This window comes from Sylvia atricapilla, chromosome 1 (assembly GCF_009819655.1).
Source record: "Sylvia atricapilla isolate bSylAtr1 chromosome 1, bSylAtr1.pri, whole genome shotgun sequence".
Taxonomy (NCBI): Eukaryota; Metazoa; Chordata; class Aves; order Passeriformes; family Sylviidae; genus Sylvia; species Sylvia atricapilla.
The window spans coordinates 6800646-6826183 of NC_089140.1; the positions used below are offsets into that span (position 1 = coordinate 6800646).

At 40.2% G+C, this 25538-nt stretch overlaps 1 long non-coding RNA gene across 1 annotated transcript in view; it reads left to right on the top strand.

Moving 5' to 3' along the window:
* LOC136358485 (uncharacterized) overlaps positions 1 to 25538 on the top strand; it is a 1172843-nt gene that overhangs the window by 407903 nt on the left and 739402 nt on the right. The window lies entirely within an intron of this gene.

The following is a 25538-nucleotide window of genomic DNA, read 5'->3' on the forward strand; positions in this document are numbered from 1 at the left end:
AGAAAAATAAAATCATAATACTGTTAACATAAGCAATATATACATTGCAACAGAAAATGTTGCATTCACCAGAAATGAGCCTATTGCTAATGTCTTCCTAACTCCAGATTTCCCAGAAGGATGAGTTGAAGCTTCACAGGTGAGAAATGACATCCAAATACAAGACATGATCTTGCTTTGAAATACAGCACATTTATATCTTCTTTTGCTAAATTATCAAGAGAGACAAACAAAAGTAGCTCATCAACAATACCAGAAGTACTAATAAATTATTTGGTTGATACCATACATAGGTGCAGGTGAAAAAAAAATCTACTGAAAGAACATTCTGCTTTTATTTGCTCTGGTCACTAGTATGTGTTTTTTAAAAACAGTGGTGCCATCATTCTCTTAACAAATGAATGAATTAACTGTACTGTTCCACAGGGTTCAGCTATTGAAACTCAGGATTTGTTTTGCAACAAGGTGTTGTGTTTACAAGAAGCATTAATCTTGTGTGTTTGCTACTCCAGCTCTGAGTAACTTAAATAAAACACAGAGGTTGCCGAGTGTGGGTGTTTATTTTACACTGAGCTGGATAACTCTGTTGGTTGACTTCTTTACCTGGCTCTTAATGCTGGAAAGAGCAAACAGAGAAAAGTCAACATCACAGCACTGCAGAACAGCATTTGGAGAAATATTTTTGCATTTCTGCTTTACAGATACCAGACAAGATTGCAAAAGCTGAGAGGGAGCAAAGGATCTCCATGCTCAGATGTATTATTTGATGGTTATAGGTCTGTCCCACTCCTAGAACAAGCGTGGTTGAAACAAGAGATGCTCTTAACAAGGCATTAGGAGAATGGGATGTTCCTGATCATTAGAGCTCCACAAACACACAGGAAGTCATAGAATTAATGTAGTGTTCAGTATTTACAAGCAAATGTCAATTAGACATGCTGAGAAATGAAAGAGGGGGATAAACACAAACATTTATTCAAGAACACAGGTGCAGGTTATAAATCTCAAGAGCAAGTCAAGGCCTGTCATATTCTAGCTAGAAAAATGGGGGGAAAAATGTCTGGGAAGATGTGATGTGAACATCATCTATGGTGCTTGTGAGCCCTTCTGATTCCAGTTAAGGAGGAGTTCCGGAGAGAAGGAGAACTTCTACCTTGTGGCCTGAGGACTCGGGCTGCAGTTTTTTTTTCCATGTGCTGTTAACATCTGGATACAGGACAGTCAATCAGTGCTGGACAAACAGACAGCCTTGGGCTCTCTGCCTGGTGTTCAGCCATGGTAATCACTGCCTCGTAGTAAAAGAAGGAAGAGACTTAGACAGGGTTTATTGACCTTGAAGGATTCACTTTTTTTTTTAACAGCTGCATGGAAAACTGTGGAAGGAGCCAAATCTGACCTGACATTTCTTTTTACTGCAGCTAACAATCAATTTGCAAGTTCCCATATGAAGCTATTTTGAGAGTGAGAAGTTCCTTTAACACACCAATCTGTTCTGAGGGTCAAAACCAAATGGACCTGTAATAACAAGGGATTTGTCCCATGAGAATCAGTTAAGAAAATATGTAAGAAATTCAAGGACAGACAGATTGATGGACAAGTAGAATACCTTTTACTAACCAATAGAATAATTAACAGTAAAGCTATTAACCAATTAAAGTTGCCCATGAGGTTTGTAAAAACTGTATAAGAGACAGCATGCTGCCATAATAAAGGGATCCTTCTAAAGATTTTACCCTGACACTCTTTATGTTGTGTCTGCCTCAACAACGACAGAAAACCCTAATTTCTCTGCTTGGCTTTTCAGGGGGCTTTGATAAACGGGACCTTAGCACAGGTATTGCAGGTGAGAGAGCTGGTAAAAGGAAAACCTTTCACAATGCCAGAGTCAGTGGCTGCTTTTACCAACCCTCTTGTGCCCAAAGGGATGAATGTGACACTGATCATCCTGTTCCTGCCTGTGGGGTGTCACACCCGGGCTGTCCCTGCCTGTGGGGTGTCACACCTGGGCTGCTCCTCACTGGGGGAACGTGTTGGTGTTTTTCAAGAACAGGACGGGATCACTGTGAGAAGTTCCTTGAGCTTTTATTGTGACTTCAGCCTCGTAACAGGCTGAGACAATTGAAGGATGGCACCAGCTCAGGTCTGCCAGCAGCAGCTAAAGATCTCTTTGTTACAGGGCATTTTAAAAGCTTTCCAGCCAATGGCATATTGCTAAAGCTTACAGACAATTATTCTAGGCAACCACTGAAAGCACACATGCACCTTGCTTGTATGCCTTCCACTAACAACACACAATACTCCATTATTAAGCTTAAAACCTCCTGCTATCCTGCTAGGCGTATTTTTCTGCAGTCTTAAGGTCTATTCTAGCCAAGTCTAAAAACTCAAACTATTGGTTCATGTCCTGGCTTGTTGGATCATTGTATCTTCTCTGCTTTCAGATTTTGCAACTGCAGCTAACTCTAAGTTATCTGTTCTTTCTGTTTCTGAGGCCTGCTTTTACAGCTTCTGAAAAATCTTCTGCTTTTGATAGTAATTACCCACAGGAGAGCACAGTGGTGGACGTCACACCTTCCCTGTGGATGCCCCTAAGGAAATTGCTTGGGTAGGTCAAGGCAGATGGCTCAAAGCTGCCTTGGAGGCTGTGGAATGCTTCTCTCTCAATTTTTGGACAAACCAGTGGATGCAGGTGCACTGGCAAAGCTCCTGGGGCTGCAGTGATGCACAGGTATTGCCAATCAAAACGCTGATGCTGGAGAGATAAAGAGCTCATTAGATTATTTCAATGAATAAGGGCAACACAAGAGGGAGGAAGTGTTGAAGTATTTGTCAAGTGTCTTAGAAGTGCCTCACAATATGTCTGAGAGTCTTTTATCAGAAGAAAATGCTGGGTTGTGCCACTTGCCAAAAAAGGAGTATATTATAAAGTTTTAGTCGTATGTATTAAACCTCTCCTTTTGAGTAATAAGCACTACGTTTTAAGAGCAAAACTGAATTTATTGCAAGATTAAAGGTTATCACTGTTCAAATTACCATACTGCTTCTGAGCTATACTTCAGGGAGGGATACCTTACCTAAATCATATTTGTGGCCAGAGAAAAATTCAAAGAGTGTTCTCAGAGTTGGCCTGAACATGTAAAGTCATAGCAACAATTAATTTTTCTGGAGTGGATTAGTTGGCCAGAGTTTTCTTCCTCTTGCATGGGATTTCCTTACTGAATTCAAAGTATTTACTGGGAGCAAATCGCATTTTCAGAAACCTTAAGTGGGAAGCCAAACCCTTATTTTTCAGTTTATGCTGTCAATTCAATGAGGAATTATCCAATTCTACAGAACTGGGCAATTTTGTAGGAAAAGAGCTTCCCCCTTTCTTCTTCCCATTACCTGCTGTTGGATCATGTTCATTTACACACCATTTATATATTTACAGGTTGCAAATCTGTTGAGAATGCCATGAACAGGTTTCTGCTCTTTATTTATTATTTCTTTTTTTTTAAAAAAAATGTGTGTGTTTTAAGCATTTCTGGAGTTCAGAGCAAACTTCCAGACTTGGAAGGTTTGTTCCTGTCTCCCTGTAGTTGGTGGGTGTTGTGCTATTGATTCCCACAGAGAGAAGGCTGAATTGTCCAAATGCAGCTCTGGGTCTCCCCCTCTGCTGTTTTCCCAGGGCTGGCAGAGGGATGATGTGGATGAGAGCAGAGCAGCTGGTTTGGAAGCACCAACTGAGACATTGATTTTAGTTTTAGGTCAAAAATTACTCTTCTCTAGGTACTCAATGGGAAATCCTTATATGATGGCAGACACTTAGTTGGGGTCTAGAAGACCATCCTCACTGAGGAAAAATACAAAACACTTCATAAAGTGTAATCTCTGGGTGACTCCTGCTGAGTTAAATGGGACTAAAGCAAATAATTAAAGTTTGTCTTTGTAGCACTTTTTCATCCTGACCAATGTATTTGGTGGCTACTGAAAGTATTTTTTTTAGCATGATGTCCTAGCAGGTACAACAAGCTTTCATCTCCTCACACTTCTGATAGCAGCTTTTCCCCACTGTACTTCAGATGTGTCTGAGGAAAGCCTCTTTAATTTGGCAAGAGTAAATATCTGCAAAATTATTTTAATTATTTTTAAGATGAGTTGTTATAAAGGCTGTCTTCCAATCTCCTTAGGGTTTCTGTTCAATTCTTATCCCTGAGAGAATGTTGTTCTTTTACCTTGAGATGGGGAACAGAAAGTTTAGGACAGAAATAATGAAGTTTTTTTCTTTATAGTTTATTTTTTAAGCTTAAATATTACTGTTGTGGATACTTTCCATGGCACTGGTAATAACAATGAAAGATCAGCCATAGATCATAGAATATTGTAATGTAATAGATAATGAATTAAATACACTTTTTTTTGGTATAAACTTCTTAATGTATAAAATGCGCTTTCTTTTATTCTGAGTCAAGTCTAAATTACATGTGACATTCAGATCAAGGAGAGGATTTTGAATTAAATGTCTCAATTATCTCCTAATAGAACAAATAGTAATGCAGGTGTTCCTAGGTAGCAACTCTCTTTGAAATATGATCTGACTGTAGAATGCTTTAGTTCATAATAACATTTAATGTATTTCTATATTGCCACCAACAGAAACAAAGGTTGGGCTGATCCTGAGGTCTCTGTTAATGCTGGGTTTAGCCTGGTGGTAACCCAATCCTCATTTGTGAACGAGATGGAAGGAATTGAGCTCCTGTCAATGCAGTTAAACCCCTCAGACATGAAGGGTTTTGTCTGTGAGCTTGTCTAATGACAACTTTAGTCAACTAAAAAGGAACAGATTGGAAACCTTGTTTGTCACAGGCAGGCACAAGACTGTCCCCTGAGTGTGTGCAGCCTCTGCTGCCTGTTAAAGCACGCTGAGCCCGTGGCCAGTGTCACATCTCCTGCTCACACTTTGCCCAGTTCATACTCTCAGACCTTTTCTTCCCCTCCTACATGAAACATCTGGCCTGCTTTAAGCTCTTGTCACAGCTGGATTAATGAGTGTATCAAACTCAGATCTTGTCAGACAGCAGGAAGGAGTGATAGCAAGAATGAATGAGTTTCTGTCAGAAGGTGTAAAGCAGAGCTAAAGACAGTTTTTATCTGACTCTGAAGCCTTAAATGTTTAAAGGAATATATGCACAACATCTGTTAATAATCAATGGGGAAACCCTCAATTGCATTTGTGTGCATGATTCCTCTTAATAAATTAAGAGCTTGGCTTTGCTAAATGGATTCCAAATATACCAGGGTGAGGAACAGCCTCTTGCCTAATGAAGTTGTGTAAATGGCTGAAGAAAATTGTCACTGGGACTTTGTTCAAAGAAGTGGAAGAAGAGTTTGACTGAACAGTACACATCAAGATATGTAATTAGGAGAAAATTAGTTAATATTGTTTATCTTTTCTTACTTTAATTTGGATCACTTGCAGCTGGGGAAAGAGGGGAAATTTTGTGTTTTTTGAGAAAACTGAGATATACCAACTGAAGATTTGATTCCACAGAAACAATTGTTTTCCATTGGAGCTGGCATTTTGACTGTCTGCTCTGGCTGTCAGTTTGTGCTGCAACTCTGTATGTTTGCCCTCAGTGCAAGTTTGGTGTTTTGGTGGTCCTGTCTCCCCACTGAGTGGCTGTGAGTGTGTCAACACTGACTTTAATCCACTGCTGCTGAATCAATGGCCATCTTAATCCCCTTTGTGCTCAAATTGAGGCCAATGGATTCTGAAATGGAGAAATCAATAGGCAATTGATGTCTTGGAGGAGATGAAAAATGAAACTTGACTTTGTGAGATAGTGTTACAAGATATACATAAATATGATGGTGAAAATGGCCTTAGGCAAAGCAGCTTCAAACAATTTGCTACACCTTTTCCAGAGAACTGCTTGCATGTTTGCTAGAGGAAGCAGAATTTGTCATGGTTTTGCATCATTTCTTAGACAGATCACAGTCTTTGCCAGTTCTTCTGTCCTCCTTTTCTCAGTTTGATGTGTTTCAGTAGGGTTTTTTTATTTAATAATTTACCTTTTATTCTGAGTCTGCAAATCGTTCTGAGCCTGCCAACATCTCCTCCCATCTCACAACTTCCTCTTTTAATCTTTCTCTTGCTTCTGGCATCCTTACACCTTTTGTGCAGTACTCCACACTTTTTGAATCATTATCTTTTGTGCTAATCCTTCTTAAAATCCTTATCCTTCTTAAAAATCTCTTATGTTTTCTAAGGCTCTAATAAAATTCCCTTAGGCATTAACCAAACCTTTTAAGATTGGTTGATTCCTCTTGTGTTGACAACGGCAGCTTCTGGATGAGTCTTAGCTGCTTTCCCTGAGTATTATAATTCATTAAACTTGAAGATATTGCTGGTAAATACCCTTCTTGTGCTCTAGCCTGCAAACCTTAAAATTAGTAAAATTTATGAGTTGGTGAGTTAATTCAGTGGTGCTGAGCCTGGAGAGGAGCTGCAGAGGTGAGATCCAAGCAGGTTTAAAAATGCAGCAGTGTGCTCTGTGGCTGAGGAAACTGAAATCTTGGTTTCTTGTGGCTTTATATTGTGTGGTTGGATTATCCTCCAGCAAATTTAGTGCAGGCTCTGACTGAAACTTTTCCTGAAGTTCTAACAGCATTTGTAGCACTCTGCTCTCAGGGGGATTCTCTGATGTCTGACTCCATGATTAAAGTAGTGCTGATCTAATTTCTTTCCTCTGCATTGGAACCTCTTTTCACAAAACTTTCAGGGTGTAACTGCTATAAGCCTTCAGTTTCTCTCTTCAAATTTTCCCTGAATCTGGTTCTCATGTTAAGGGAATGCACAAAGGCAGTGGGATTGCCCAACCCCTTTTTTGTCTCAAATCAAGCTTACAAAAATGGTTGGAGCAGGACCCATGGTTCAAATCTTTTGAAAATTGATGGCTGTTTGAGGATGAAATTGAGGATGAAAAGAAAAGTGCTTACCTTAAAGTACAAGTGAAACTTATGAAGCAAAGCATTGAATTACTATACCCCAAAAAGTAAATATACATCTCTCTGTAACTCAGGTTAACAACAATATCCAGGATGGATGTAGAACTGTGAAATCTTAGTTGTGGGAGGGGGTGGAGGATTGTCTACAAAAATCTCTGCTTGTTTTTTGGTGTAAAGGGTTGGTAACTCTTGAGAGATATTCTGGTGGACATGCATTTGGAACCACCTTGGTGTGTCAGAAGGTGTAGAGAGCAAGGCTAATTCTTGTTTCACATGGAACTTGTTAGGACAGTTTCATTCTAAGCAAACAATGGGAAATAAAACTATGTAGCAAAATTAAAATATACCTGCCGTTTCCACGGAGACACATTTTGTAATTCCTATAGAATTATTCCTTATAGAAGTAGAAAGCATGGCAAATTTATTTATAAATGATGAAAAAAAAAAAAAAGGAATGTAATTTTGGAAATTATTGGAGAGAAATCCAGATTTTTAAGGACACAGAGGGAACTTATACATCTGATTTGAAAGAGATTCTGCTTATGTGGGTAGAGGTCACATCTGGCTTTTATAGTTATTGGGCAGCACAGAGGGGCCTTCTCACTCTGATTTAGGAAATCACAACAGAGGTTTGGCAGAGTTTGGGTGCTGGCAGAGAGTGGGGAGGAGTGTACTGCTCTCGTGTGTAGGTAGGAATAAAATACTCCTGTAGGTCCACCTAAGAATGATGACTGTGGAAATCGTTTTACACTCTGTGATGAACCCAGGTGTTGGTGCAAAGTTAGGTTTCTCCCATTCCTGTGTATTGGACTTGAATGGGCTCTGAAGCAAACCTTCCAGTGCTGAAATCCCAGCTGATGATTAATGTCATGGGGGCTGCTGTGAGGAACCACTTGGAAACCAGTTTCTGAGGTGTTTTCTGAACACAGCATTACTTTCCTCTGCAGAAATATAGATGAAAAGGTTGCCTGTAAATATACATTGGGATTTGGGCAAATCTGTGTTGCATCAAGTCTCCCTGAATTAATGCTATTTTTCCCAGACATTGCATCTTAAGAAGATTTTTTAATTGGAAGGGGTGGCCAAAGTAATTTGTAATTCAAAAGTAATTTGTAAGCTTCCTGTAGTGATTTGTTATTCTCTTCTAAAAATTTGTTTTTATTTCCTGCTGGAATTTGTTTCGCTTTGACTTTGGACCTTGCTACGCCTTTGTCTGCTGACCTAAAGATCCTGTTAAGTCAGAAAAATCTTTTTCTTAGCGTAGGTATTTATAGACTAATTCATCACTTAAGCCAAACTGAGCATTTTTAAAACTCCTGGTGGAAAGTCGATTTTACAGACCTTGAATCATTTTTTCCTTATCCTTTGTGAACCCTTGCTTGACCTCTGCACTCTGAGAATCATGACAGAAATGTAATGGGCTGATCTCCAGTCAGAATGTCTCCATGGTCTCATAAGCTGCCAGTTGTATATTCCCATGGGATATTTCTATTTTTAGATTTCACAGTTCTGCAGCTGTCCTAGATGTTGCTAACCTGAGTTATAGAGAAATGTATATTTATTTTTTGGGCTTAATAATTCAGTGGTTTGCTTCTTAAGTTTCACTGGTACTTTAAGGTAAGCATTTTTCTTTTCATTCTCTCCTCTTGCTTATCTGAAAATTTCACAGAAATTAACTTTCAAAGTGAGCAGTACGTGTTTAGAGATAAAAAAACTCCCGAAAGTATTTGCTTTCCACTCTTTGCTGTACCCCAGCCATGTCCTAAAAGCCAGTGAAGGAGCAGTCTCAGTTTCAGAAGTCAGCAGACAACTACTCATGATTCCTCATTATTTCATTGAGTCTTCCTTATTCTGGTATTAACAGGCAGCAGAGTTAAAACCTCTTTTTTAGTCATCCTTTTCTTTTTTTTCCGAAACACTCCAGCCCCTCACACTCCAAGGAAAGGATCTCAGTAACAGAGTTCAGGGAGCTATCAAGTTTTTCCTGTCTCTGGGCAATAAGCAAATGTATTTTCTCATTATTTCTCTTTGTTAGCACATTAATCTGAAACCAGATAGAAAAGACCAACAAGTACTAAGGGTGATAAGGGATTTGCTGATGTTTCATGAAGGCAGCTAGATTACAGCAATACAGCTGGGAAATAGGAATACTAAAATCTACTCTAAACTCTATTTTACGATAATGATTCATAAAATATCAGTTCATTGCTTTAGGACACTGTGGCTGTATAGTAACTATGCATTTCCTGCAGAAAATATCTCTAAGTTGAGTACTAAGAGAACCTTACCAAATTGAGTGGAAATAAAGGAAAGAGATAATTTTTTAAAGCTCAAATTTGATTTTTCTGGCCCCAGATTTTTGAGTAAAAATTGAAGATAAATCTAAAGGAAAGAAAAAAAGTGGACTATAAATGTAATAACTTGCTAGAGCCTCTTACGAACCCTCAGTACAACCAATATGTCTTGTGATAGCTTTGAAGATGGAATTTGGGTCGTATTTCATGTGCCGATGCATAAAACAGTGGCTGTAGTACATGACAAATATTTCTCTCTTTTTTTTTTTCCTTAGAAAAACCTATATCCCATCAGTACAAAAACCTACCACCGAGAACTCCTGTTGCACTTTTTCTTGTTCACTATAAATCTGCAAGTGTTTCGATGAGGGGAAACAAAAAAACAGCAAAAAAAAATGGATTACAACCTTTCGTTTTAATTGAGATCTTTGTTGTACTCCTTGCACTCCAAATGGACTCTAGAAATGCTCTTTTTTATGAGACCATGCAAAGAGCCTTGTCTTTAGTTTGTGGGGGTAGTGATGCTCTGTGCAGTGTCGCTGTTAGGGACACAAAAGAATTAAGCAGGCAGCAGGAGGTCAAGCAGGAAAAACTTTCCACTTTATTTTTTTGACTCTCTATATACAGTTTTACAAGCAGGCTAAAGACTGGCTACACAGGTAGCCACCTCTTTGATCTCGCTGGTGAATATCACCATCAATCATCTTTCTCCTCCCAGAGGAGAAATATGTGAACAAAATAGATAATTTCTAAAAATTTACATATATATTTCTAAAAAAAAAAGATATAGATATATAGCTATATTACATATATATTTCTAAAAATATACATATATATAGTTTACTTGAAGCTACATGAGAACAAATGCAAACAGTAAAAAGCAGGCAAACTTAAGGCAACAGTGCAGCTCCACAGACGTCAGCAGAGCTGCTTCAGACAGCCCCAGAGGAGGGTCTGCTTTATCTGTTTGATGGCAGAACAACCTAACACAGGGTTGGTATCACTCTTCCCAGGTTTACCCTGCAGTTATTAAGGTATTTGTCTCCGTGTGTCTGTAATCAAGCCATTTGCAGCCAAACCCAGACAACCCGTGCTCATTTTGGTCAATAAGTCAGGTGAGTTGGACCCTAAAAATGTTTGTTCCATAGAGCTGCATGAAGTAGGGTTCCAAACTTTTAAAGAGAGGGCAGAATACAGATCTAGTCTTTTGTAGGTGATTATCAGCTTGTTTTGCTCTTGATCCTCATCTGAAAGAAATGTACCCATGTTAGTGTGAATATATCCTCCTTTTGACCTGAGTTACACCTGGGCTATATCACCTGCTGCAATTTATGGACTGGTGCAATATATTGGCTATCACCAACCCCTGCATGGATCCACCATGAACCCGTGGTGAGCACGGTGGTGTTGGGTAAATTTTGGACTCAGTCATCTTAAGAGGTCTTTTCCAATGACTCTGTATTTTTTCATTCTGCGTTTTACGTGTGCTGGCAGAGCAAGCATCTGTAAAGGGTGTGCATCTGTAAAGGGTGTGCATCTGAGCCTGCCCTGCCCAGGCTGCCCCGAGCTGTGCAAATCCACAGGTAGGTACTCTGGGATATGGGAAAAACTGCTGCAAAATGATGCCTTAAGTTTCAGCTTTCATGTTTTTCAGATTCTGTGCTGCCCAGGGGTGCAGTTCTGAGCCTCATGTAAAGTGTTAGTAAGCTCTCCTCAGAGTAGGGAGATAAAACAAATCCTTTTCCTGCTGAAGGACAACTTTCAGGCCCAAAAGCACAAACAATGGTGGACTGAAGGGAGGAACAAGAAGGATGGACCTCACAACCTGAAGCTGTAATTGGAAAATTAAACCCCAATGTGCAAATGGACAAAACTTATAAAAATGTAAGATCTTGTGACTGGTCAGCCATTTTATGACCATTTTATGACCATTTTGGGCCCACCTTGAGTGTAGCCCTGGTCAGGCCCTGTCCCACCCAAGGCGTACCCCAAAGGTCTTTCAATAAATACCTACTTTATCCTCTGGCTCTGTCCAGTCTGTGTCTCAGTTCAGCCTTCCCAAGGCATCAAAAGGGCATTCTGGCTATTTTGACCCTGCAGAGCACTTCTGTGTTTCACAGGCAGCAGACTGACCCTGGAGCCATTTGAAGCAGGTTTCCAAACACAGGAAGGAGGATGCTCCATGCAGAATGCACTGTCTCCAGGACCATGACAGGGACACAGCACACAGATAGTTTTCATTTTTATTTACTCCACATCTTTTCCTTTCCCTTGTTTTGCTGTTGTGGATCTCCAGCTTGGGGAGGCTGCCTGTGCCTCATTTTGCTGTTGAGCCTTCACCATCCAAAACTGGCTTCAGGTCAGAAAAACAACTTTTAGCCTCTTGTGGTTTCTGCAGCCCAGTGAAAGCTAAACAAGCCTGGAATTTGTTGTAAATGTGAGGGGAATATGAGGGAGGCCTGCCAGCTGCCTTACCACTTCTCCCTGTCATTTGTGCTGTTTTATTTTGGTGCTCCTCCCAATCCACCTCACAGTGGCTGCTCAGAGAACATGTGCAAACCCAACACAGAGCTCTCGAGGAAGGGAAGGAATACCAAGAGTGACCTTGCATGGCAACAAGGGAAACACTGCTGTGGGCCTTGCAATTTGTGATGATGGGCAACATCAGTGCCCTTAAATTTGACTTCTCCTTTGGAAGGAGATGTTGGGCAGAGGTGATTGCAGCAGGCTTTAAAAGGAATGGTCAGGGTGGCAAATACTTGGCTAGACAGTGATTTCTGCACAGTTCACTCTGATACCTTCTCTGTCTTTCCCCACACAGCTCAGGAGGGATATGAGAGAGAAGAAACAGCTGCACTCTGTCCCTGACAGGGCTGTCACCTGTGACAGTGGTTCCACTGCTGAGGGAGCAATGTGAGGATCCTTTTGTAGGGACAGATTTCAGTAAATTGTTGCTGGTCCTGCCTGTGCCCTGAGCCACTTTGAAACCTGAAGGCAGAGGTGGCACAAACACAACCTATCCCCTCCTGTCAGCTTCCACACAATACAGACTGTTTATCCAAAATTTATCACTTGGAGGAAAGAAATACTCTCTGAAAAATCTTTATACATGTATCCAGAGATAGAGTAACCTGTGCACTAATAGAATTTCTGCCTTAGGAACTGGGCAATAATCTAAATTGCTCCAACATACAGTAGCAAAATAGGGAAGGGAAAAAATATACTTTTTTTTCCTCAGCAAAGGCTCCAAGAACTCCAAGATACCGATAACATTTAACCTTCTCTCCTCTTCTGTAAATATCTGTCCCCTGAGGACCCTGACAATGGCTAAACCCCAATTGTTCAGTCCAGCAGAGCTCTAGAGACATCCTGCTGTTCTGAAACTGTAACTGTGAAACAGGATGGCAGTGCCTCATTATAAAAATTCCCTGTGATACCATTTCTAAATCAAGTTAGTATGCAAGAAGTGTCTTGGAGCAGAAGAGAGGCTTTCCTGTTTTTCATTCCCCTCTGATACTGTCTGTGTGGGAGGCAGCTGTTGGAAGGCCTGCAGGAACTTGAGAATTTGACTGAAAGCCACAAAATTGTACAAACACATTCAAAAGCTTTGTAGAGTTTCTATTGGAATCTGGGTTGCAAGTCTATGGTGAAACCTGAAAACTTCATCTGCCTATTATCCTTTTTGATGTGAAAGTTTTGCTGTGAATATTATGGAACATCTAATTTGAAATATTAAAATATATCTGTAAGGAAGGAGTGTTAATACTTTCCTGGAATCAACTCCCATGCAAGAAATTAATTACAGAAAAGAATTCTCTTCAGCATCTATGTCTGCAAATGTCTGTTTTCATCTAGGGCTGCTGTTCGTTGTTATTCAGAGGTGCTTTCCTACTGTTTTATCATACTGTGTTAATTAAGATGATGTTTTCATTAGTTTCAGTTCACATATTGTTGGAATCTAGATTTTTGAAGAGAGATTTTAGCAGATAATGGAACGTGGGCAGCACAGTGGAGGCCACAGGGAGCTCATTACCCTTTTCTCAATTCATTGTGGTTTCATCAGTCATTAATTCCACTCTAAGTTCCCCGTTGTTAGAATGTACATTGTGAGCGACTTCACTTTTCATGTTCAACAATGTGCCACTTTCCATCCATAATACAAAGGTAGGCAGTAATTACTGGCAGCATTAGAATACTTCAAAAGATTTAGAGATGTGGAAGAAGGCTCCCTGAGGAGGGTGTGTTTGTTTTAGACAACAACACAACCTTGTAAGGCTGGAGAGAAAGGCAGTGAAGGAAAGGGCTGATGTTGGACTTGCTCTTATATCACAAAGTGATGGAGTGAGTTGGGTTGAAGCCTCTCTGGTCTAAGGCCCTGATTAAAGAAGGGCTGATTTCACTGTTGGGTGATAATTGCTCAGGGCCTTTTCCAATTGGCTTGTAGATGTTCTTGAGGACACCGATTTCAGGCTTGACTACCCTCAAGATATTGAGATTTTACTTACATTTAATGGGATTTTTCTTATAACTAGCACCTCTTACCCCTTGTCCTGTTGCACTTCACCTCTCTGAATATTTTGTGTGTCTTCTGTCTATACCACTTCACTAACTATTTAAAGACAGGAATAAGATCCTCCCTTGGATTGTTTTTCTTTTCTAAGCAGAACCAAATAAGTTTCTTCAGCCTCTTATGGTACTTTATGTGCTCCAGGCTCTGGAACATCTGCTGTATTCTCTGTATGTCTGTGTCCCTCTCGTATACAGGAGCCCCAACTGAGACACAGTACTCCATATGCTGTCTTGCAACTGCCAAAAAATGCTGAAAACCCACTTCTTTTGACTAGTTCTCTGTGTTTTCCCCAGCGTTTGGTTGTTTATATTTGCTGCAGTGGTGCACTGCCCTCAATTTGCCCACCAGCACCCATGGATCCTTACCTGTGGAGCTGCTTTCCAGCTGCTTGGCCTCTAGCCCATGCCAGAGTGCAGATTATTCCTCCCCATGCACAGGGAATTTCCTGAAATCTGGGAAATTCCTGCCAGCTCATTTTTGCAGTCTGTTAAGCCCCTGATGCACCTCCCTCTTGCCATCCTTGATGATGCATCTGATGCTTGTCTTGCTCAAGTCATCACAAGCCTCCCCATAACCTTTCAAAGACAGATCCTTAGATCTTAGAGAACAGACCCTTAATGCATCAGCCATCACCCTTGGGTGCATCCTTCCTGCTCTCACATATTTTAGTACAGACTTGTGTAACCTCTGCTTTGATCTTCTACCACAAGCTGCACTGCCCCTGGCTTTGCCCTCAGCTCAGGGGTGTGGAGGGAGACCTTTCAGGAAACACAAAGGTAATGAAAGATCCAATTTCCTCGTGTATTTCTATGTGGAGGATCAATGTCCATACCCATTTAAATCTGCAGACTCATGTGGTTTATATCCATCACACACAGGAGCCAAAGGACACACACATACAGAACCTTGTGCCCTGACATCTCTGTCTGTCACTGTAATGACAGACATGACACACTGTGCAATGTATCAAAAGCTTATTTTTTATTTGCTGTGTGTTCTCTTTTTATACAATTCTAAACAAAGCATGTACTTAAAATGATTGGTTAATTAAAACAGCTCCTCATGTTCATTGGTACAAAGCAATCAATGCCAATAGATTTGACAAGCATTCTCAAAAATCTAAGCGCTCATGTTCATTTCTCTTTCTTTAACAACTAAACTCCAAATATCCTTTTAATTGTCTCTGTTTTTTTGGTTCTCATGCAGACGACCTTGTCTTCTTTCCTTTCATGGGTATACATGAATCTTATTAACTTCTTCTTCTGCTAATTCAGTAATTTGGCTCGCAGACCTGCTGCCAGCCCCCCCAAGACCTGTCTCCTTGTACAACTGCAAATGGACCACGTGCATACTAAAGCTCACACCTGGGAGCTGGAAACAAACTCCCCAAAATGGATTGAGGTGATACCAGACTTCTGGCTGGGCTATTGCTCAATTACAGATTTACTGTCCTCTTTTGGTTCCTTACCAGGTGCCACAGCTTGGGCAGATCCAGAAGTGAAGGCTCTCTCTAGAAAAGTGAAGTGATGGCTGGTTATAAGTCAGCTCTCGAGCAGATGTGTGCAGAGAAAGGTTGGACAGAGAACTACCAACTATCAGGAAAGCTGAGTATAATCCTGGCACAGTCTCAATAACTCACAGAGCATATTAGGTGCTGGAATTCTTATTCCTTGTTTTCTTGACAAATGATGCAACAAGAGCAGAAAATGGCTAATATGAATCTTGTCTCAAGACTGTGATTACAGTGGTAATAAGGAATGATATAAACTTAACTTGTTCCTGTTACAGAGTGCTAAGGAGAGTAAATTGGACTTCAGGAGCAGTGTGCAGCCAGAACAGAAACTGGCTATGAAATAGCTGTTTAATAACCCTTTTTCATGATTTTTGAATTGTTTAGCATGCAGGGTTCTTGTGTGACACTCAAAGTGACAGAAAAAAAAAATGCTTCTTAGCTGTACCTCTTGACCATTGAAGACAATTTTTTTAAAGGAAGGACATTTTGTAAGGATTTGAGGCTCACAGAATGGTTTGGGTTGGAAGAAATCTCTAAAGGTCATGTGGTCCACAGCCTCTGAAATGAGCAGGGGACATCTGGAACTACAGTGGATTGCTCAGAACCCCAGTCAATCTGTCTTCAAATGTTTCCAGGGATCATTCATCACGTCTCTGGACAGACTGTTCCTGTGTTTCAGTGAACATTAGTGTAAGAAATCAAAGTAAAAAAAAAATTATTCCTTATATCTTGTCTGAATCTACCCATGCAGGACATGAAATACTTCTTCACAAATACCATCTTCTAGCCAGACTCTGTGAGGGTTTTCTTTGCTTGAACATGAAATCTTGCAGAAAACACAACACATGATACAGAAATCATGGCAAAAGGAGGCTTCAGTTTCTGGAATTTCTATTTAATGGTCTAGATTTTGATCCATTTATATATTTTCTAAGTAAATTATCATTGAATTTGTAAGCTCTGATAAATCCAGTAACTGGTTTAGCCCTTTAGTTTCTTTTCTGGCAGCAGTAATGTATCTCAGTGTCTTAGGAGAGGGCACAGTCTTTCCAAGCCACTGTTTTGCAGCCCTCTGGGGCAGCCCTGTTCTGGGCTGTCAATATATGGATTATCAGGAGCCTGCCACTTTCACTTCTTTTCTCAAAAAGTTTCTTTCAAAAGCTTGATTCCTTTAAAAGTCTTATCTTCTCTTCTTAGTGACTGGGATCAAAGTGATCCTTTCTGGAAAAGAATAGCTTGTCTTAGGACTGTCCATTTAAGCAAATTTTAAACTGTGAAAACAATTTTCTTTATTTATTTTGTTTTTGACATTTCTGTTCTTTTAGTACTTTACTGTTCTTTAATGTCTCCATTTATCTGTGACCAAATGAGAACTATCTCATTTTATTGGAATTTTCTGATTCTGTTATTCATTCTGACATTTTTCTTTCCACTGGTGTAGAAGTTGGCTTGTTCAGCCCTGAGAAGCATCCCAGACAACAGTGTCAGAATTTTGATATTAGAAACATGCACGCAGACTGATTATCTTCTATTTGCAATGTTTCTTCTTCAGTGATCTGTTTCTAGTTCATCTGCAGACTTGCAGATTCAATGCAAAGCTTTTTATCATGTTTGCATGCAGGTTTACTGCTGGTTTCAGATCATTAGCTGCTCTTGAAAGTGTTTGTGGTATTACTAATGGGACCCAAGCTGAACCTTAGTTGTGATTAAGTACTTCCATATTTGCAAAATCCTCTTTGGTGGTATCTGCTAGTTTCTCTTTTGGGTCTTACAGCCAGTGCTCACTGATTAGTTTCTGCTTTGAAACTGCAACTCCAGGGGAAGCTTGGAAATGTTATTCATAGGTACTTGCTTGGGTCAATATAGCAAGTGCACCATCTATTCCACTTTGTGTACACATCTTCAAGTGGCTCCCAAACCCGTGGGTGTGCAAGAGGCTAATAAACAGCCTGCTCTGTGATTCTGCAGCAGTTCTGCTCCCAGCCCTCCCTGCTGCTTCCGTAAAGAGAGTTTGATTTATTTCAACAGGTCAAAAGTTGGTGTTTTCTGGTGATGCTAAAAGGTTTTTCTCTTTTGGGCTGCTCTTTGCTGTAACCTCCATGGCAGGTTCTGTGGGCTTTGCAGGAGGCTTACATTTTTCTTCTGATTTTTGAACCATTTTATATTGGAGTCTTGGCACATGCAATATTACTTGAAAATAGCGTCATGGGGCAAGGCTTTTTTTCACTTTAAAATAATATGAGTCTTGCTAGAGACTGAAGTCTTGTTTTTTATGGATTAAGATCCTTTACTTCAGTCATTCTTAGTGTTTTCTGCAGCTCATATCTCCAGACCATCAACATGCCCTTCCACATTTTCAAATGAATTGTCTGGCTTGCTGTCCAGAGAAATTTTTATACATATTCCTGTATAATATTTAAATTCTACTTTAACGTTGTGAGGTGGAAACAGATGCAAGGGTTTCAGCCCTGGCCATGAATTTAGCACCCTTTGTTATCAGTTTACTCTGTCATGGCACAGAAGGTACAAAATTGTCATTTTGGATCCTTTGCTACATCCCATGGCATTGCCATGAGCAAGGAGAATGCTCAGCTTCTCATTTCATTAAACTTGACACTTCTGCGTAATTTTGACCAGCTGCATTTCAGAACCAAAAATTGTGCCATTCAAGATAATAATGGTCCATTTACTTCCAAGGTGAAGAAAATGCGTCCTACTGCGATAGATAATGCAGGGAAAATGTCCAAGAAGGCCTCCTCCCTCTCACTGTGTTGTACAGGTACACCCAGATGTGACACTATCCACGAGTGACACTTCTCCAGCTTGTCCTCAAAAACCCCTGTGTGAGAAAGGTTCAGCAGGTTTTCTAGGAGGTATGGAAAAGAACGTTGTAATTCTGGTACAACATTACCTTTTTCCTTGCTTTACTGGTAACCAAGGAGAAATCAGTTCCGTTAATTGGGGTTTTCTCTGAATGTTGTTTCCTGCTTTTGCACAGCAGATCCCACACGCTCTGTGTCTTTTCCGAACTCCTATGATTTTACTGGAACATTTTGTTTGGTCTTATTTTTATTTTGGGCTTTGTATAGGGTACTCTTTCGGTGAAATTTAGTGGTTCCCACCACGGTAATTTGGTCATTTTCTTTAGCTACACTTACTCCTCTGTGTCTATTTTTTGTGCGTTGTGTGTTACTGGAATGTTATTTAATAAACGTGATCTCCTAAGAAAAATTATTAAAAATTCTTTACTGTGTTTAAAACACACATCTCACTGACTTTTTGGTGAACTGGAACATAGGTTTTACACATCAACACAGCTTTTTTTTTTTTTCCCATTGTCTGTGCAGTTGCCTGAACTTTTCTTTCTGTAGTATATTTTTCCTGTAGTTGTGCTGATTGCTGTGTTATGACATTGCTTCCTGCTTTCCACCAATTTCCAAATCCATCTCTGTTGCTGTTGCTTCCCAGTTTTGCTTACTGATTCTTACCAATATATCTTGTTGGCCTTTTTCTAGGATTCTGTGTAGCTATTTCTTTTACTATTTGATATATGCACATCTGTATATATCTTGACTATAGTGCTGTGAAATACATCCCTAGAGCTCACAGACTTGCTTCTTAATAGTTATAACCCGTCTGGTTTTTAATAAGAAAGTCTTTTATGACCCCCTGTTCAGAGGAAAGGGTCCTTAAATTTGCCTCTTCATTTTGTCTCTTCCTCGTTGCAGTTTTTTAATAAGTAATGGCCAGTGCTCTAGACTTGCTGTGAATTTGTAAATGCATTTCCATCTTCGCTGAGTTTTTGTATTAATGTTCACAAAATACATGGCATTTAGGATGAAGGAAAAAAAAGAGTTTGTGAGACCTTCTTCAAACAACAGCCAGAATCCTCATGTTCACAAGCCCTGAACCTCATGATGAACTTAAACCACCATGATACGTGCTGGAAAGACCCAGCAGGACAGGGAAAGCAGCAAGATCCTGATGACAGTACTGCTCAGAGCTGCTTGACACAGGTGATTGTGGAGCTGATGAGTGGGGAGACACTGCTGGACCTCAGGCTTATAGTGCTGGGCCATGTGAAGTTTGGCAGAAACCTTGATGATGCTGACTGCATGAAGGTAGAAGTCAGGATTATGAAAGGAGACCAAAGAGCAGAATCACAGCCTCAGACTTCAGGAGAACAGACTTTGAGTCATCAGGGACCTGGGCTTTGTTCTGTCCAGTCTGAAAATCTCCAAAGCCAGTGATTCTCTGAGCATCACTTTCCCTTTGAATGTCTTTTCCCCTCTTCCATTTTACTGTCTTCTGTCTTTTTATGGTGCAACTGCTGGTTCATCCTGTCTCTGTCCATCTGCTAAACTCCTTTCAGTGAACTGCTGAAGTTGATTGATTTGCTGTGGTTAGCCATGTACACACAGCCTTCTGTTTCACTGACCTGTTCTGTTTTTTTGTCTTGTGGGGTCTTATTCTCTTCAGTGAACATTTCAGTACTGCAGGTCAAAGTGGTCATAAGGCTGCTGAGAAGGAGCAAGGATGAGAGAAATAAGGGCATAGCTGGTACTACTTTCAGCCTGTTCAGTCTGAGATCAGTGTACAGGGAGTGACAACACACATCATGGAAGTAAATGCATGGCTACATACCTGGAGGCCTTTGTTTTCCTCACCTAAGAATGATATTTGACAAGAGGATGAGCAAAAATGGAGACCACTGAAGATCTTTGACTTGGAACTAATCAGTCCAGAACTAACATTAAAGATGGTGACTTAGGGGGCATAAAAACCAGGTTGGGCTGGTCTTCACAAAGTCAAAGGAATGGAGGGCACTCACTGTAATGCAAGAAGGATGATGAACTAGCAGAAGGAGCTGTAAATCTTAATGCAGGTTCTTAGTTACCAACCTATCTGTTGCAAATGAAATGTATTTCAGAGAGAGCCTGTTCAGCAAGTGCTTTGAATGTGTTTCTGATGAACTTTGGTAAAGTTAATTAAGTGAAGTAGAATAGGGTGAACTTTGATTAAATACTGGCCAATAGGAAAAACCCATTTGACAATATTTAGACAAAGATCATGTTAGCTGAGAATGATCATGAAATGATACATTTATGATTCACAGGACTTGAAGGAACATAAGCAACAAGACAGTAACAATGGATTTCAAGTAGGAAGGTTTCAATCCTCACAAAATTGGTAGATGTTGCCTGGGAGGCAAGCCTGATGGAACAGGGAATTTAAGAAATCTGGCAGTTCCTTAAAGAAGAATATTAATAAGGCTCTCTCCTTGTGGAGGAGAGATAATAAGTCAGTGAGAGATCAACTTGGCTAAATTATGAGCCTTTCATTGACTTCAAACACAGGAGAAAATGATACACAGAGTAGAAACTAGGTCAGGCTACTAAGGAGAATAAAGGCATTGTGAGAGCTCTCAGTGACCTAATCAAAAAGGTTAAGACATGAAGTGAGATGAAACAGCAAGGCACATTACTTAGGAGAAGTCCAAACCTTGACACTTAATAGAAGATTTGGAGAAGGCTAAACTGATGAATGCTTTTTTCTGTGCTGATCTTCACTTGCCAGCAGGTAGACAGCACTGTTAATATCTGTACACAAAGGGGTGAAATGACAGCCAGAGCAGGAGAGCAAAACAGCAGAGGGAGTTCTCAAACTGATCATGTAAAATCTTTTCTGTCAAAGGAATTTTAGCAGCTCTTGGCAACGTTTTTCTCATGGGAGTGCCTGGAGATAAGTGAGATACCCAGTGGGTGTAGAATGTGGATGGACAGGGAAGGGTGGTCCAGAGGAAATAACAGTGCACTGATTAGTTCTCTCAGAAAAACATAACACACAAACAGCTCACCTTGAAATGAAGGATACAGCCAATGAAGTCCTTCAGGGTTTCCTCAGGGTTTGGCTATGACCAGTGTTTTTGTTAGTGACCTGTACAATGGAGAGGATCCTGAGATGAGAATCCCCATCAGAGCAGCACAGACCATAATTCAAAATGATCCTGACAGAATGGACGTATGGCCTGAAAAATGAGAGCATTATTTAATAGGGAATGATTACACTTATGTAGGAATAATCAAGCAGATGAGTATAGGATGAGAAGAAAACTCTCTGGACATTCTGAGATGGGTGAAGAGGCTATAGAGAGCTGCAAAATAGACAGAGATGAATGATGGCAAGCTTTGCAAAGCACTTAGTGTCACAGGGAATGTGTGAACAGGAGCACAGACTGCCCTGTGATGTAATTACTTCTGTGTAGCAAAAGGATGGCCTTAGACAGAGAATTGTGCCATTTTTTGTGCTGTCCTTCAAGAAGAGATGATCTATTCTCTAGCTGAGAACAGTTTGAAACACGACCTACAAGAAAATACTGGAAGAATTTGGCTTGTTCAAGCTAAAAAAAGAAAGCTGATAAGAACATACTACCTTCTTTATTTAATTTTCATATTACTTTTTACTTTTTTTCCCCCTTATTTTGTCTAGTTAAAGAAAAAATTAGTATCTTCTCTAAATTTATTTTTAAAATGGGAAAAGGAGAAGACCTGACCTTCAGCAAGGAAATTTCAATTTGAGCTGCAGAGACTGTCATTGGGGCTGTCTTCATTGACAAATACTCATCAGGAATGTCAGGAATGCCTTGGGCATGGGTGGACCGGGTAATGCCATCATGGATTTCTTCCAGACTGATTTTCTGTGGCGTGAGTGAATGAGATTTTTATTTACATTACTATTTGGAGGCAGTGACCCTTCTTCCTACTAATGCCACACTGGCATTTAGCAGAATGACATAAGAATGAACAGGAATACTGCTGGCAGTAATCACTTGTTGCTGCCCTACCTTTACTTCAGACCTCTAGTCACCAAAACAAGGGATATTGTCCCGTGGCCCAGCTGATTTTTCACTTTATAAAGACAAAGAGTGAAATTTATATAGAAAGTTGATTGAAGACTGGTTATTTCTGTGTGATGTGCAAACACCATGTTATCACTTCACAATTGATGAGTGAGCAGAAAAATAAACATCTTTGTGATCATTTGTTTGTAAGACAGGCAAATCTGTTCACATTATGAAATGAAATAATTTTGCCAGCTTCTAAATATATATTTTTTTTCATTTTCATTTTTTGTCATGCTTCAGAATGCAATAAATCTGCAAGAACATTGTAGAAAGGCAAAATACAATTGCTGAAGAGAGAAATTGGCAAAGAGTTGGGACTTGTCTATCATTTGTCATCTATCAGTTGCAGAGGAGGCATAAATGACTCTTGTTAGACTCTGAGACGATTTGTATGAAGACACAGTTTGTTGTGTTTAATGGCATTTAAACCTTCCGTAAGACAATATGTTTCAGCCTTGTGTACTATCAGTTTTAGAAAATAGTTGTAGACAGTATTTCCTAGAAGTAAATGATGCTGTGGGTTGATTGATACACATGAACCCAAAGCCCCCAAAGACTGTTTGGCAGCTAAAAAATACACTGAGAAAGCAAGGACAAGAGTAAGACTTTTTTTCTTAATAAATCTATTCTCATGAGCCATAAATAATTCTGATATCTAGGACAATGTTTTCAGGACAGGGAGCATCATGTTTTGGTGTTTGATATGGTTACACTTACATGTCATTTGTTCCTGTACATAAGAAGTTGCTGCACTGTGTTGAGAGATCTGGTTTTTATACTGTCAGAATGTGTAATCAATGGAGTTTTAAATACTATTTTTTTTTTAAACTTGTGGGAAGTTATGCATAATGCAACATGTGAGAATACCTTTAGCACTGCTGCTAATGAAAATCCATTTTTTGAAAATCTCAGGCTTTAATGAATGCAGGAATGTGTTATTCCTTGCAGACATTATTTTGAAGATTATCCCAGGTTATTAGATTTGATTAAAGGATTTTATGCTTGGCTTGCTTGAGAGCTGAGGATTAAGCAATAAGGAGCTTTCTCCTATGCTGTATCTTTGGGCTTATCATTTCAGTACCACAGGGCTTTGATTACTTACCCAATTTTGTAAAACATACAGATTTTGTTAATTTACAGCTTTTCAGATCAGTCAGAGCTATTAAGCCTGCTGGGTGATATCCTGCCTGACAAGCCCTGTTACAGGTTAGGTTTGCTTCTGCTGGTTTGACCAATGTGTGCCCTTTGTCAATACAGATCACTCAGCCCTTGTGGGGATCCAAATCTCTCCACAGAGGGACTTCAGTGTCCTTGGGGATTGAACTTGCCCTCCTGTTAGCAAAGTTTTGGGGATCAGAAGCTTTTTATTAAACTTCTATGGAGGCTGTGAGGTTCTTCAGCTTCATTCAGAGACAAGGACAGATACTAAGATGGTTCAGGGGTTGCCTGTCTGGATTGTTTGTCTACTTTACTGTAGAACTATCCCTGATCTGCCTTTGCAGACCAGGCTTCATCTGCTGCTTTCTTCCAGAGTCTTTGGAGAGAAAGGTGAGGAATCCAGATGCTCACTTCACTGTTGCAGTGGTTTACAGACAAGGGGACAAATGCGTTTTCACTCCATGGATGCTGCAGACAGAGGATGTAAGTGTGTGTCTGTATGTCCTCTTCTGAAGGTAGTGCAGAGGTGGTCAGAAGTGCATGAGCAGGGCCAGAGGATCACTGTGAGTTACTCTCCTGAGGATAAAACCCCGTTCTGCTCATGGTTCTGCCTCCCACGTACCGAGAGTTAGGGCTACAAGAAGTTTTCTCTGCACCAGTGGGTGTGCCTGGCTGTTGTGCCGTGTTTGTGCTCACCCACAGCCTGTGCCCTGGGGATGTCCAGGTGGGAATGCTGCCACTCACATCCTCCAGACAAACTTGCAGCAGTTTCAGCAGATGATCTGCTGCAGGTGCCTTTGTAGCCCAGTCTTCCCATATATACTGTCCAAGGGCACGTCAAATTCAAAGATGTGGGTTTGTGTTTTGGCTTGGTCAATACCAGTAGAAGCACCTTACATAAATACGGTCTTTGTTCTTGGAAAAAGATTCTCCTTCTCCCTAAACAGCTGCCTGAAGGATACACTTTTATTTTTCTAAAACACTCTGTTTTTCTGGTGCTTCAGCTTATTTCCAGTGTGGGTTGAAGGACCTTGGAATTTAGAACAAAAAAAGACCTCTACTTCTTCAGCTCAACTTCCCACAGGCAGATTGCCAGCAGAATGAGTCCAGCAGACTGCCCAGGCTACTTCTTGATACTTCAAGACCCTACACATGTATAGATTCCTCGAATGTTCTTTGAAATAAGTGGGCTGGAGGTCACTCTAGTGTTAAACTTCAACGTAGAGCAGCAGATAAATACAGTTGCTGAGCTTTCACAACCTCTAATGCATTTAATTGTTACTGCCCCATCTGATTTGATGTTCCCACTTTGGTCTATGGTTTTGAATTTTTTTTTCCGAGCCTTGACCTCTTTTCTATTATCAAAGAGCTGAAAAACAGACACCATTCTTTCACTTTTTATTCCCTGGGGTCAGTTCATAACTTATTCAGCGTGTTAATTGCGAGTTTCACCATGCTTGGCTTATCTTTCTTCAAACAACTCATTTGCAGAGCTGCATTTTAATCTGGTTCCAGTTCTTGTTTGAAAGAAATTAAACTTAGATCGAGCAGAAATCAGAGTCTGTAGCTGTTAACCCATGGGATTTCAGGGAATGCTCTGGACTGCACAGCTTTCATCAACTTTTAATAATAAAGCGGCCTGGGTGGTGATGGGACATAGAATTCAGCCATGCCAGAGGAGAGGTATGAAAGGGGGAGCCAAGACATTTCTAATGCTGCTGCTGATGTATATTCCTTTGCTTTCCTTACTTGCTCTTTCTTGGCAGGACCTTCCTTCTTTTTTAAATACTCTCCTTGATAGAAGCATTTTGGCAGGAGGGATAGTACAAGGGTGAGTGTCTCAGTCTGCTCAGCTCATTTCCTCTCAGTTGACCCTTTGCAAGTTTGGGAGGTGTGGGCCTGAGCAACCTTAGGGAACAGTAAAAAAATTCCAGTGACTAATAATTCAGAAACCTGTCCTGAATGAAACATGCCATTTTTTGTTTCTGTTTGGTGGTGGTTTAATCAATCAATTGAACTTACTAAATTGTGATCCATATTCAGACATTAAAAACCTTTCACCTAAATTAACTTTTGATAGAACTATTTTATTAGTGTTCTTAGACCTCCAAC